Raw genomic sequence first — 15,077 nt, forward strand, 5'->3', positions numbered from 1 at the left:
TACATATAAGAGGTTGTGAGGGGAATGGGAAAATAAACAAAGAGAGAAATGAATTACAGTAGATGGGGTAGAGAGAGAAGTTGGGAGGGGAGGGGAGGGGGGATAGTAGGGGATAGGAAAGGTAGCAGAATACAACAATTACTATTAGGCCATTATGTAAAATTGTGGATGTTTAACTGAAGTGATTCTGCAATCTGCATTTGGGGTAAAACTGGGAGTTCATAACCCACTTCAATCTAATGTATGAAATATAATATGTCAAGAGCTTTGTAATGTTGTGAACAACCAATAAAAAAATAAAAAAATTAAAAAAATAAATATATATATATATATATATATATATATATATATATATATATATATATATATATATATTGGCTTCATTGAGGCCTCTGATACTCATATAATATCACCACTGAGATTCTGACAAACGTAACATGATCAGTGATGAGTCTAATACATATAATATGCTCACTGAGTTATCTGACACTTTTGTAATATTCTTTAATTTTTTTTATTTTTTAGTTGTAGTTGGACACAAAGGTATTGTACCTTTATTTTTTGTGTATTTTTATGTGGTGCTAAGAATTGAACCCAGGGCTTCACATGTGCTAGGCAAGTGCTCTACTGCTGAACCACAACCCCAGCCCCAAATGTAATATTCTTAATGAGGTGGATGAGACATAAATATCCACACAAAACCCTTTGACATTCATGTAATAGTCTCATTTAGGCCTCTGAAATATATAATAACCTCACCAAGTTCTCTTTTTTTTAATTTTTTTTCTTCTTTTATTATTGGTTGTTCAAAACATTACAAAGCTCTTGACATATCATATTTCATATATTTTATTTTTACCCCGTATACAGATTACAGAATCACATCAGTTACACATCCACGTCACCAAGTTCTCTTGTCACTCATAATATTCTCACTGAAATCTCTGATACTCATATAGTAATATCATCAGTTAAGACTATAACACATATATTTTTTTATTAGTTTCTCATGGCAATACAATGATCTTGACATAACATATATTATCCTCATTGAGTTCGCTGGATATTCATATAACAATCTTACTGAGGCCTCTGGCAAAAATAATACCTTAATTGAGTCCTCTGAGTGATATAATATACTCATTGAGTCATCTAACTCATAATGACCTATTGAAGACTTTGACACTCAATAATATTCTCAATAACTTGAATACACTGGCATAGACTTGTAATCCCAATGAATCGGGAGCATGAGTCAGGAAGATTGCAAGTTTGAATCCAGCCTCAAAAATTTGGTGAAGATCTGTCTCAAAATAAAAATATAAAAAGAGCTGAGGATGTATCTCAGTGGTAAAGTACTCCTTGGTTCAATCCCCAGAACACACACACACACATATATACATATATATATATATATATATATATATATATATATATATATATATATATATATAAAATATATTTGCATAAATATATATTTGCATACATTATATAAATATATAATTTATATAAAGGTGTATATATATTCTCACTGCAGCTTATGACATATATAATATACTCAGACCTCTGACACTCATATAATATTCTCTATGAGTACTCTAACAAATATCCTCAATTAACCTTTAATAATTATCATATTCTAGAGTGGGGCCTCTGATACTCAATAATAATCTCACTGGGGTCTCTGACAAATATAGTATTCTCACAGTGGCTTCAGATACTCAGATATCGTCCCCAGTCAGGTATTTGACACACATAATATTCACACTGAAGCCTCCAAAACATATAATATCCTCACTGAAATCTCTAGCACATATAGTGTTATTACTGAGACCTGTGATACTAATATAGTATCTTCAACAAGACCTGCTACACTAATATAATATTTTATTCAGGACTCTACCACTAATATAATATCTAAACTGAAACCTCTGACCTATATGATATCCTCACTAAGGCCTGTAATGCAGATAATATCCTCATTGAATCCTCTGCCACTCATGACACTTACAATGTCCTCACAGAGGCATCTAGTCCTAATATAATAGTTGATTTTTTTTGTACTAGATATTGAATCCAGAGGCACTTAACCATTAAGCTACATGCCAGCCCTTTTATTTATTTATTTATTTTTTGAGACAGGGTGTCTCTAAGTTGCTTAAGGCCTCATTTAGTTGCCGAGGCTGGCGTTGAACTTGCCATCCTCCTGCCTCAGCCTTATGAGCTTCTGGGATTACAAGCATACATGACCTTTTGTCATTGATATTATTACAGTATACACATTGTGCTCTTTAATACTAATGTGATATTCACATTGTTTCCCAAAGTATGCTTAGAGTGTAAATAGATGGCCTCTAATAGTAATATATTTACTTACCATGGACCCTTACTGCCTTCACAGAGACATCCAGACTGTGGTCTTTAATGCTAATCTACTATGAACACATTGGTTTTATATCACTATGATAAACACTAAGTGACCTTCTTATACAAATATAATATCCAAAATTTAGCCTCTAATATTAATGTAACACACACACACACACACACACACACACACACACATACACACACAGTGGCTTCTAATGAAAAATTTTCTTGCAATGGTATTTCTGAGATTTGGCTGAGCTGGATTTATAAGGGTCAACTTCCCTAATAAAGTCTGATGTCTGTTTTTCTGGCATAGTATTGACATGGTGGTTTTTAATAAGCAGTTGACTTTCTCATAGTGCTACGCTTACAGGAACCCTGCATTGGTGGTGCAAAATGCTCTGTATCCTTTCACTCGCATTCCCCACTAGTCATTGCTATGCCAGGTTTGTATCTCCATGTAAAACACTGCAATGTATTTTACTCAATGTAGGAATGGATATCTCAGGTGACCATCACATAACCTCCAAATCAGGACATCAGCAAGCTTATCCATGGCAATCAATCCTCACTTTCACTACCTGCCCAACTGGGGAAAAAAAGCACTCCTTTTTTACTCATACATAAAATTCTTTTCCTAAAACTCCTTTTGAGCCTGTCCCTCATTCTCATGACTTTAACAGATGGAAAGTATACACATGTACTTTTCTTTTAATACCTCCTTTCAGTTCTTTGGGGTTAAATACATAGAAATGGAGTTGTTGAGTAGTATGATAATTCTATTTTTACTTTTTGAGGGAATAGCAAACTATTCCACACACAAGCTTCACATTATTTATTGTTACAGGTATATAAAAGAGTGCTGATTTCTCTTCATCCTTACCCAAAAGTAGAGCTTATCTTGGAAGAAAATCAGTAGGAAAAGTAGAGCTCATCTTAGAAGAAAATCAGACCTTCCACAATTAGAAATTAAATAGTATAATAGCATGTTGCCCCAGTGGTTGCAGGAGCTGTTGCTGAGGACCTCTGGAGTATATGTGTAGGAGGCTAGCTTGGGGGACACAACAGGAACTCCATGGATAAAAATAGACAGAGGATTGAAAATTCATGGAAGAAACAGAGAAGGAAAAGTAGAGCTTACCTTTTGGACTGCCTTTTTTCTTGGAATATTTTTATGAAATATTCACAAGGTTGCCCCAAATCACTTGTTATTTTTAAATATTTTTATTATGGCTTTATTAGTAAAAGTGAGGAAATTTCACTGCAGTTTTAACTTGTATGTCTATAATGACACTAATACAATATCCTGTTAATCATCTTTCATGTTTACTAGTAAAAAGTGTATATTCAAGTTCTTTGTCAATTTGAAGCTACTTTGTGGCTTGTTGTGCCAAGAAATACATTCTTGGTCTCTGCTTCAGTTTCCTGTTTCTTAGCTCCTCATTCTTCAATCTATGAAGCAATGTGTCTGTCTGATACCAGTGAGGTGATTAATGGTCTAGGGCTCCTGGGCAACACAGGATGACCATGTTCAGTGGGAAAAAGAAAACCATCATTGCAGAGTTTGAACTTGAGCCTTCCCACATATATAAGGAGAACAGAGGAACTGAAGGCTAAACTGGTAACAAATTATCAATGATTTAATGAATCATGGGTACTTAATGAAGCATCCAAAAAAAGAAAAAGATAGAGTTTTAGGACTCTCTGTTGGTGAAGGTGCTGGCAGGATGCTGCCTGGGGAGGGCATAACAGCTACAGGCCCTTTACCACTTACCTTTCCCTGTGTGTGTGGTCATATGCTTGCTCAAATATATTATTTAAAATATGTTTGAAAGATATGCTTTATGGTGAATTGATAGTACTAAATAGTTTTCTGGCTTCTGTGAGCCACTACAGCAAATGATTCAAAGAAGAGGGTCATGGAATGTCTCATTTGTGTCCATGTTAGAAGTTGTAAGCCACCTGGGCACTTGCTGCTTCCATAAGTTCAAGTGGGAACTCTGCCATATTCAGGTAGGTAGTGTTAGAGTTTATATTAAGATTGGGGTTAGGGGTTGGGGTTAGGGGTTGGATTAGGGGTGTGCTGTTGGGAAAAGGGTTGGGGCTAGGTTAGGGAAATGGTTAGAGGTTTATGGTGAGAATTAGACTTAAGGTTTAGGGTTAGACTTAGGGGTTAGAGTTAGAGGATTAAGGTTAATGGTTGGCTTTGTGGTTAGGATTAGCAATATGGTTAGGGATAGGGTTAAGTTAGAGTTTATGGCATGGGATAGAGGTTTAAGGTTAGTGTTAAGGTTTGATTTTTATTTTTTTTTATTGGATGTTCACAACATTACAGAGCTCATGACAAATCATATTTCATAGATTAGAATCAATTGGGTTATGAACTCCCATTTTTACCCCAAATACAGATTGCAGAATCACATCGGCTACACATCACATTTTTACATACTGCCATATTAGTGACTGTTGTATTCTGCTACCTTTACTATCCTCTAATATCCCCCCTCCCCTTCCCTCCCATCTTCTCTCTCTACCCCATCTATTGAAATTCATTTCCCTCCATGTTTGTTATCCCATTCCCCTCATAAACTCTTATATATAATTTTGTATAACAATGAGGGTCTCCCTCCATTTCCATGTGATTTCCCTTTTTTTTCTCCCTTTCCCTCCTGCCTCATGTCTCTGTTTAATGCTAATCTTTTCTTCCTGCTCAGCCTCACTGTTCTGCTCTTAGTTGCTCTCATTATATCAAAGAAGACATTTGGTATTTGTTTTTTAGGGATTGGCTAGCTTCACTAAGCATAATCTGCTCTAGTGCCATCCATTTCCCTGCAAATTCCGTGATTCTGTCATTTTTTAGTGCTGCGTAATACTCCATGGTATATAAATGCCACATTTTTTTTATCCATTCATCTATTGAAGGGCATATGGGTTGATTCCACAGTCTAGCAATTGTGAATTGTGCTGCTATGAACATCGATGTGGCAGTATCCCTGTAGTGTGCTCTTTTAAGGTCTTCAGGAAATAGTCTGAGTAGGGCAATAGCTGGGTCAAATGGTGGTTCCATTCCCAGCTTTCCCAGGAGTCTCCATACTGCTTTCCAAATTGGCCACACCCGTTTGCAGTCCCACCAGCAGTGTACAAGAGTACCCTTTTCCCCACATCCTCGCCAGCACTTGTTGTTGTTTGACTTCATCATGGCTGCCAATCTTACTGGGGTGAGGTGGTATCTTAGGGTGGTTTTGATTTGCATTTCCTTGACTGCTAGAGATGGTGAGCATTTTTTCATGTACTTGTTGATTGTTTGTATGTCCTCCTCTGTGAAGTGTTTGTTCATGTCCTTGGCCCATTTGTTGATTGGGTTGTTTGTTTTCTTATTGTCTAATTTTTAGAGTTCTTTGTATACTCTGGATATTAGGGCTCTATCTGAAGTGTGAGGAGTAAAAATTTGTTCCCAGGATGTAGGCTCCCTATTTACCTCTCTTATTGTTTCTCTTGCTGAGAAGAAACTTTTCAGTTTAAGAAAGTCCCATTTGTTGATTCTTGTTATTAACTCTTGTGCTATCGGTGTCCTATTAAGGAATTTTGAGCCCGTCCCCACAATCTGTAGATCGGAGCCAACTTTTTCTTCTATCAGACGGAGAGTCTCTGATTTGATATCTAGCTCCTTTATCCACTTTGAGTTGACTTTTGTGCGTGGTGAGAGGAGGGGATTTAGTTTAATTTTGTTGCATATGGATTTCCAGTTTTCCCAACACCATTTGTTGAAGATGCTATCTTTTCTCCATTGCATGTTTTTAGCTCCTTTATCAAATATAAGATAGTTGTAGCTTTGTGGATTAGTCTCTGTGTCCTCTATTCTGTACCATTGGTCCACCCGCCTGTTCTGGTACCAGTACCATGCTGTTTTTATTACTATTGCTCTGTAATATAGTTTGAAGTCTGGTATCGCTATACCACCTGATTCACACTTCCTGCTTAGAATTGTTTTTGCTATTCTGGGTCTTTTGTTTTTTCATATGAATTTCATGATTGCTTTATCTATTTCTACAAGAAATGCCATTGGGATTTTGATTGGCATTGCATTGAACCTATAGAGAACTTTTGGTAATATCGCCATTTTGATGATGTTAGTTCTGCCTAACCATGAACAGGGTATATTTTTCCATCTTCTAAGATCCTCTTCTATTTCTTTCTTTAGGGTTCTGTAGTTTTCATTGTATAGGTCCTTCACCTCTTTTGTTAGGTTGATTCCCAAGTACTTTATTTTTTTTGAGGATATTGTGAATGGAGTGTTTTTCCTCATTTCCATTTCAGAAGTTTTGTCGCTGATATACAGAAATGCCTTTGATTTATGTGTGTTGATTTTATATCCTGCCACTTTGCTGAATTCATTTATTAGTTCTAGTAGTTTTTTTGTAGACCCTTTTGGGTCTTCTAGGTATAGAATCATGTCATCCGCAAATAGTGATAATTTAAGTTCTTCTTTTCCTATTTTTATGCCTTTAATTTCTTTCATTTGTCTAATTGCTCTGGCCAGTGTTTTGAGAACTATATTGAATAGAAGTGGTGATAGGGGGCATCCCTGTCTTGTTCCAGATTTTAGAGGGAATGCCTTCAACTTTTGTCCATTCAGAATGATGCTAGCCTGAGGCTTAGCATAGATAGCTTTTACAATGTCGAGGTAAGTTCCTGTTATCTCTATTTTTTCTAACGTTTTGAACATAAAGGGATGCTGTACTTTGTCAAATGCTTTTTCTGCGTCTATGGAGATGATCATATGGTTCTTCTCTTTAAGCCTATTGATGTGGTGAATAACATTTATTGATTTCCGTATATTGAACCATCCTTGCATCCCAGGGATGAATCCTACTTGATCATGGTGCACAATTTTTTTGATATGCCTTTGTATCCGATTCGCCAGAATTTTATTGAGGATTTTTGCATCTAGGTTCATCAGAGATATTGGTCTGTAGTTTTCTTTCTTTGAGGCGTCTTTGTCTGGTTTCGGAATCAGGGTGATGTTGGCCTCATAGAATGAATTTGGAAGAGCTCCCTCTTTTTCTATTTCCTGAAATAACTTGAAAAGTACTGGTATTAATTCTTCTTTAAAGGTTTTGTAGAATTCCACTGTATACCCATCCGGTCCTGGGCTTTTCTTGGTTGGAAGTTTTTTAATTGCTTCTTCTATTTCATCTATTGATATTGGTCTGTTTAGGTTGTGAGTTTCCTCCTGACTCAGTCTGGGCAAATCATATGACTTAAGGAATTTATCGATGTCTTCACTTTCTTCTATTTTATTGGAATATAGGTTTTCAAAATAATTTCTAATTGTTTTCTGTATTTCTGAAGCGTCTGTTGTAATATTGCCTTTTTCATCCCGTATGTTAGTGATTTGAGTTCTCTCTCTTCTTCTCTTCGTTAGTATGGCTAGGGGTCTGTCGATCTTATTTATTTTTTCAAAGAACCAACTTTTTGTTTTGTTAATTTTTTCAATAGTTTCTTTTGTTTCAATTTCATTGATTTCTGCTCTGATTTTAATTAGTTCTTGCCTTCTGCTACATTTGCTATTGTTTTGCTCTTCCTTTTCTAGGGCTTTGAGGTGAAGTGTGAGCTCATTTATTTGTTGGTTTTTCCTTTTTTTGAGGAATGACCTCCAGGCGATGAATTTCCCTCTTAAAACTGCTTTCATTGTGTCCCATAGATTCCGATATGTTGTGTCTGTATTTTCATTTATCTCTAAGAATTTTTTGATTTCCTCCTTTATGTCTTCTGTAACCCATTGATCATTTAGTAACGTATTGTTCATTGTCCATGTGATGTAGGATTTTTCCTTCCTTCTTTTATCATTGATTTCCAGTTTCATTCCATTATGATCTGATAAAGTGCATGGTATTATCTCAACCCCTTTATATTTACTGAGGGTTGCCCTATGGCATAATATATGATCTATTTTTGAGAAGGTTCCATGTGCTGCTGAGAAAAAAGTATATCCACTTGATGATGGTTGATATATTCTATATATGTCAGTTAAGTCTAAGTTATTGATTGTGATATTGAGGTCAATAGTTTCTTTATTCAACTTTTGTTTGGAGGATCTGTCCAATGGTGAGAGAGGTGTGTTGAAGTCACCCGTGATTATTGTGTTGTGGTCTATTTGATTCTTGAACTTGAGGAGAGTTTGTTTTATGAACGTCGCAGCACCATTATTTGGTGCATAGATATTGATAATTGTTATGTCTTGTTGGTGAATGGTTCCTTTTAACAGTATATAATGTCCTTCCTTATCCCTTTTGATTAACTTAGTCTTGAAGTCGATTTTATTCGATATGAGAATGGCCACGCCTGCTTGCTTACGAGGACCGTGTGCTTGGTATATTTTTTCCCAACCTTTTACCTTGAGCCTGTGTATGTCTTTTCTAGTCAGATGTGTCTCCTGGAGGCAGCATATTGTTGGATTTGTTTTTTTAATCCATGTTACCAGCCTATGTCGCTTTATTGGAGAGTTTAAGCCATTAACGTTCAGAGTTACTATTGATATATGGTTTGTACTTCCTGCCATGTTTGATTATTTATCTCTTTTTTTTCCCCTAATTTAGTTTGTTTCTCCATGATTAGCTTTCCTCCCATCCTCTGTCTTTACTGAGGCACTTCCCACTGATGGTTTTGGTTATTGTTTTCCATTTCTTCCTCGTGTAGAGTTTTGCTCAAGACGCTTTGCAATGCTGGTTTTCTGGCTACAAATTCTTTTAGCTTTTGTTTATCATGGAAGATTTTTATTTCGTTGTCGTATCTGAAGCTTAATTTTGCTGGATACAGGATTCTTGGTTGGCATCCATTGTCTTTCAGTGTTTGAAATACATTGTTCCAGGATCTTCTCGCTTTCAGCGTCTGCGATGAAAAATCCGTTGTCAACCTTATTGGTTTACCCCTAAATGTAATCTGCCTCTTTTCTCTTGTAGCTTTTAATATTTTCTCTTTGTTCTGTATATTGGATAGCTTCATAACAATGTGTCTTGGCGTTGGTCTATTGTGATTTTGTGTGCTCGGTGTCCTGTATGCATCTACAATTTGTATATCTGTATCCTTTTTTATTTCTGGAAAGTTTTCTGTAATTATTTCCTTCAGTAAGTTACCCATTCCCTTGGTGATTTTTATTTTTTTTTAATTTATTTTTTTAATGAGAAAGTGAGAGAGAGAGAGAGAGAGAGAGAGAATTTTTAATATTTTATTTTTTAGTTATCGGTGGACACAACATCTTTGTTTGTATGTGGTGCTGAGAATCGAACCCGGGCCGCACGCATGCCAGGCGAGCGTGCTACCACTTGAGCCACATCCCCAGCCCAAGGTTTGATTTTTATTGCATGAAGAAAGGCATCAGGATAGAGAAATATGGAAAGTGAATGGATGGGAGAAGGAATAAAGCACCAATTGATTTGAGATATTATTAACCTATAAAAACATTTTACAGTAAAGTGTTTCAAAATGGTTGGTGCCCCATTATTATCCAAAGTACATGTATGAAGACACAAGTTGGTGTGTATAAACTTTGTATACAACCAGACACATGAAAAATTGTGCTCTATATGTGTAATAAGAATTGTAATGCATTCTGTCTTATACAAATTTTTAAAAAATTTAAATAATGGTGTCAGAATAAATATCAAAAGGTAATTAAGATGACAGAAATCAGGGCTGGGATTGTAGCTCAGTGCCTAGCATGTGTGAGGCCCTATGTTAGATCCTCAGCACCACATAAAAATAAAAGAAATATATTTTTAAAAAGATGACAGAAATAAAATTTTGAAAAGAAATATCATTTATGGTCAAGAAAAACAATTTAGAAGAAAATCAGACCTTTCACAAATAGAAATTAAATTGTATAATAGCATGTTGTTCTAGTGGTTGCAGGAGCTGTTGCTGAGGACCTCCGGAGTATATGTGTAGGAGGCTAGCTTGGGGGACACAACAGGGACTCCTTGGATAAAAATAGACAGAGGATTGAAAATTCATGGAAAAAAAAACAGAAAGGAAAAGTAGAGCTTTTTGTGTTGCCGTTTTTCCTGGAATATTTTCATGAAATGTTCACAAGGTTGCCCCAAATCACAATGCACATAGCATGCTCCCATTCTCCATCCTTAACGTCCCTGTCACTGAGCAGAGTTTATTTTATATAATACATGGGTAGCAAAGGAATCTAGGCTCCCTCTTTAAGCAAGATAAATTCTGTGTGCCTCATGCTGTCTTTCCTTGGCTCACCTCCAGGGCTGGGAATGGAGTTCAGTGTTAGAACATTACCTGGCATGTGTGTTGCCTAGGACATGATTCTGAGAAATGTAATGTAAATGTGTGAGTGAATGAACAGCAACCAAAAATAAAGTCAGGCCAAAAGAAATATTTACAGTATGCTAGTAACATATGAACTTTTTTTTCTAATGGAGATTTTAATATTTTGATGTCATAAGAAATATCACAAAGTATTCAAGTGGACACAAGTTAAATCTTCGAAGATAAATTTTGTGCATGATTCTGACCTTCCAAAAATAAACATGGATAATTGTGGTAGCCTATGTTACAGTGATTCCAGAAGAAGAGGCTGTAGGTTCACACAAGTATAGGTATACCAGGCAGCCCTGAGTGAATAGTCAGGACCATGAGGAGAGGAATAGAAAGTCATAGAAGGAACAGAGAAAAGTTGAGTTTCTCCAGAAAATAAAAGCAGCACAAAGGAGAAACAAGAAAAAGGAGAGTGAAATTATTTATTTCATGTCTATGATTGGACATAAATGCATGATATTTCACAGTCTTTGCCTGTTTTGTTTTATTTTTTTAAGAGAGAGCGAGAGAGAGAGAGAGAGAGAGAGAGAGAGAATTCTTTTTTTAATATTTATTTTTTAGTTCTCGGCAGACACAACATCTTTGTTGGTATGAGGTGCTGAGGCTCGAACCTGGGCCTCACGCATGCCAGGTGAGCATGCTACCACTTGAGCCATATCCCCAGCCCTGTTTTGTTTTATTTTGAGATGGGTTCTGGCATTGCTTCCCTGGATCACTTTAAACATGCCATTTACGTATTCTCCAGCCTCAGCCTCTCTAATCACTGGGCCAATTCTTTAATTACTAATGTGGGAATTAACAAAATCTGTTTCATCTTTAAGTTAAATAAACAAATTCAGTATGCATCTGGTTGTCTATCATCAGCTTATCTTTGTAGGGAAACATTGAGTACTATTAACTTAAAAGGCTAATTTCCCAGGAATTGGAAGAGGACTCAGGGTAAATGACTATCTTTGGAAAGTGTCATGCCTGGGATTGGATTCCCAAGGTGCAATATAAATGAGTAAATGAATGGCAACCAAAAAACAACAGAAAAATAATAAGGCAAAACAAAAACATTTATGGGATGCTTGTAGCCTGCAATATTTTTTTTCTAGCAGAGAAGTTAACTGTGGTTGGTATCAAAAGAAATATCAAAGTAAAAATTAGAATATAGTCTGTTAATAATCAGATTAAGGCATGAGGAGAAGCTTGTGGTATCAGCAATTCCAGAAGGTTGAACTAGGAGAGTGCAGGAATGCAGGTATAGAAGACTAGCTCAAAGGAACACAGCCAGGACTTTTGGAAGCTTTACATTGTTGGGGAACATGGAGTCTCCTCTACCTTGAGGTGCAAAACTCCAATGGCTGAGGATGGAGCTCAGTGATAGAGCCATTCCCTGGGATTTGTTATGCCTAGGAATAGATTTTCAGGACTGCAGTATAAATTAGTAGATGTATTAATAACAACCAGAAAACAATATAAGGCAAAAAAATATGGGATGGGATTAACCTACAAAATTTTTTGATAGTGGAGAATTTAACGGAAGTTAGTGCCAGAAGAAATGTCTGTGTGGTAGCCTGTGGTGCCAGCAGCTTCAGCCTGTGCACCAGCTTTTCCAGAAACTGAGGTTGGGGGTCATGTGAGTGCAGAAGCATAAGCCTATTATCATCCAACACAGTAGAAAACTGAGGAGAAAAAGGAGAGAAAGGAACAGAAAATCATGGACAGAGAAGAAAGTCGTTTCTCTTTCTTTTAGAATAAATACAGCATTAAACAGGGAAATAAAAGAGAGAGAAAAAGCACAAAATAATTTTATTTTTTATGAAGCTAAGAAGTGAACCCAAGTAAACAGTACCTGCAGCCCCAGCCTCTTTAATGTTTAATTTTGAGACAGGGTTTCATGAGGCTTCCCAGGGTAATATTCTCCCATCTCAGCCACCCTAGTCACAGGAAAATTTCTTAAAAAATGAACATGGATATCAAAGAATTCTATGATTCCTGTTTAAAGAAGAAAAACAAAATTTTTGTTTCTCAGCCTGTATTTTCTAGGGTTAGAGTTGTTGGGAAACCCAAATCCTTCTGTACCTTGAACTGCATACTCTCCAGTGCTGGAGACCCGGAGTGTGTGATGCCTGAAGTTGAATTCCCAGAAGTGTAAAATAAATAAGTGAATGAATGAAGGAGTAAATGGCAACCATAGAAACAAAATCAGTCAAAACAAAAACATGTATGGGATGCTAGTAACAAAAAATATTGTTTTCTAACTGAGATATTTACTATGGTTGGTGTCAAAAGAAACATCAAAATGCTTTCAAAAAGACAGTCAAATCTCTAACTAGAAAGTTCTTATGGGTTCAGGAGGAACAACTTCCAAATCAGAAACAGGTAGGTATGGCAGCCTGTGATACTCACAAATCCAGAAGCCTAGGCTGGAATTTGACCTGAGTACAGATGTTCTGGCCCATCCTTGGGGAACACAGCTGGGACACTGGAGAAAAGAAGGCCTGAGAGGAATTGAGATTATGGAAGAAACAGAGAAGAAAAAGTCAGGTTTCTCTCTTTAAGAAAGGCAGCACAGTATTGATAACTAAGGAAAAGATATGAGGATGGAAACCAGGGGCATGCCACTTCACAGACCCAGACTCTTTTTGCTTTTTTGTAAGTTGAATACTTTGTTTCTTATCTTGCTGCAAAGCTGTTCCTTTAGTATATTAAAAAAAACACCAACAAATACAGTATATTATACAATTAGGACAGTATTTTCTTCTGACACTGCATGACAAACACTTTCTTCCACTCCTAGTTTTTTTCCAGTGGGAAGATAATGAAGTCTATTCACCCCAATGTAGGAATGGTTGTAAGCAAATTACAATATTACATAAGACTTATATCAAGACTCATAATTGGATTACATAATTTTTAAAAAATAGTTTTTACCACAGATAATTTCACCAGAGCCTAAAACTTACTCTAAAAATCATAAGGAATTGTAAAAATAATGCATACTATGTTTATCTGAAATTTCTGAAAAGATAAGGGGTATTTTTCTCCAGTAGCAGTATTGAAAGTAGTGTCTTTTTACTTAAGACAGCTGTGTTGAATGAGCGTACTTAGAGTGCCATTTTTACTCCCCAACAGATTTCACATACTTCTCAAATTCTTCTTCTCTCAGTGTCATTTTCCTCAACCACCCATTTTCATAACAGAATTTGTTACAAGCACTGGATTTTCTGCAAAGTGCCTCATTAATTTCACTTACATTTCCTGATAGAAGAGAATAGAGTTCACTGGCAGCTTCACACTTTCCAAACAACCAAATTCATCTTGTTTTTTCAATTTTGTCTCAACTTCAGGCAGACTACAGTAAACAACATTTCCCAGAGCTTCCTATGCAAAAGTACTGATTCCCAGTGTTCCAATACCATTTTCTTCTATTATCCACTAATGTTTCTGTGTTAATTTATGCACCGAAAACAGATTGGGTCCCATGCAAATCTGCCAGGGCACAGTGGGCATAGTTCTGCAGAAACAGAGAAGGAAAAGCTGAGTTTCTTTTTTTCTTGCTGATACTAATAGCAGTTGGAATGCTCGTTGCTACTTCCACTGCCATGTTTGCAGGGTTACTGAGTGTCACCATGCCATAATGAGTCCTTTTTATGAGACATGGTCTCATGAGGTTTCCCAGGATCATTTGCAACATGCCATCTTCCCATTCTCCAGCCTCAGCTTCCCAGGTGATTAGTTAGAGTATCCTTTGTGTTGCACATGAAATAAACACACACACACACACACACACACACACACACACACACACACTGGTACCACAGGAAATCTGGGCTTTCTCTTGAGGCTAGCTAAATGAATTCTGTATGCCTCAGGCTTTCTCTCCTAGTCTTAGTGGTATTGGGGAAAATAAGTATTCCATAATCAATTGCTCAACTTCCAGGGCTGTGTATGGAGCTTAGTGGTGGAGGCTTTCTCTAAATAAGTGATGCCTGGGTTGGTTTCCCAGAACTGCAGTATACATGAGTGAATGAATGATGAATGAATGGCAACCAAGGAACAAAATCAATCTAAACAAAAATGTTTATATGATGCTATAACCTACAAAATTGTTTTTCTACTTCAGAAGTTAACTACAACAAAAATATCAAAAGGAATATAAAAATGTGTTCAAGTGACACAAGACAAATCTTCAAAGAAAATTTTCATGCAGAATCAGGAGGAACAAGGTAGAAGATAATTCAGATCTTCCATATCAGAAATGGTAAGTAAGGTAGCCTGAGGTACCAGCAATTTTAGAGGTAAAGGCTGGGGTTTGATGTGGATGCAAGTGTATCAGCCCAGACTCTGAAAACACATCCAGAACACCATGGAGAAAAAGAGAG

The sequence above is a fragment of the Spermophilus citellus genome (genome assembly GCF_964194105.1).
Source record: "Spermophilus citellus genome assembly, chromosome: 4".
In the NCBI taxonomy this organism is placed as follows: Eukaryota; Metazoa; Chordata; class Mammalia; order Rodentia; family Sciuridae; genus Spermophilus; species Spermophilus citellus.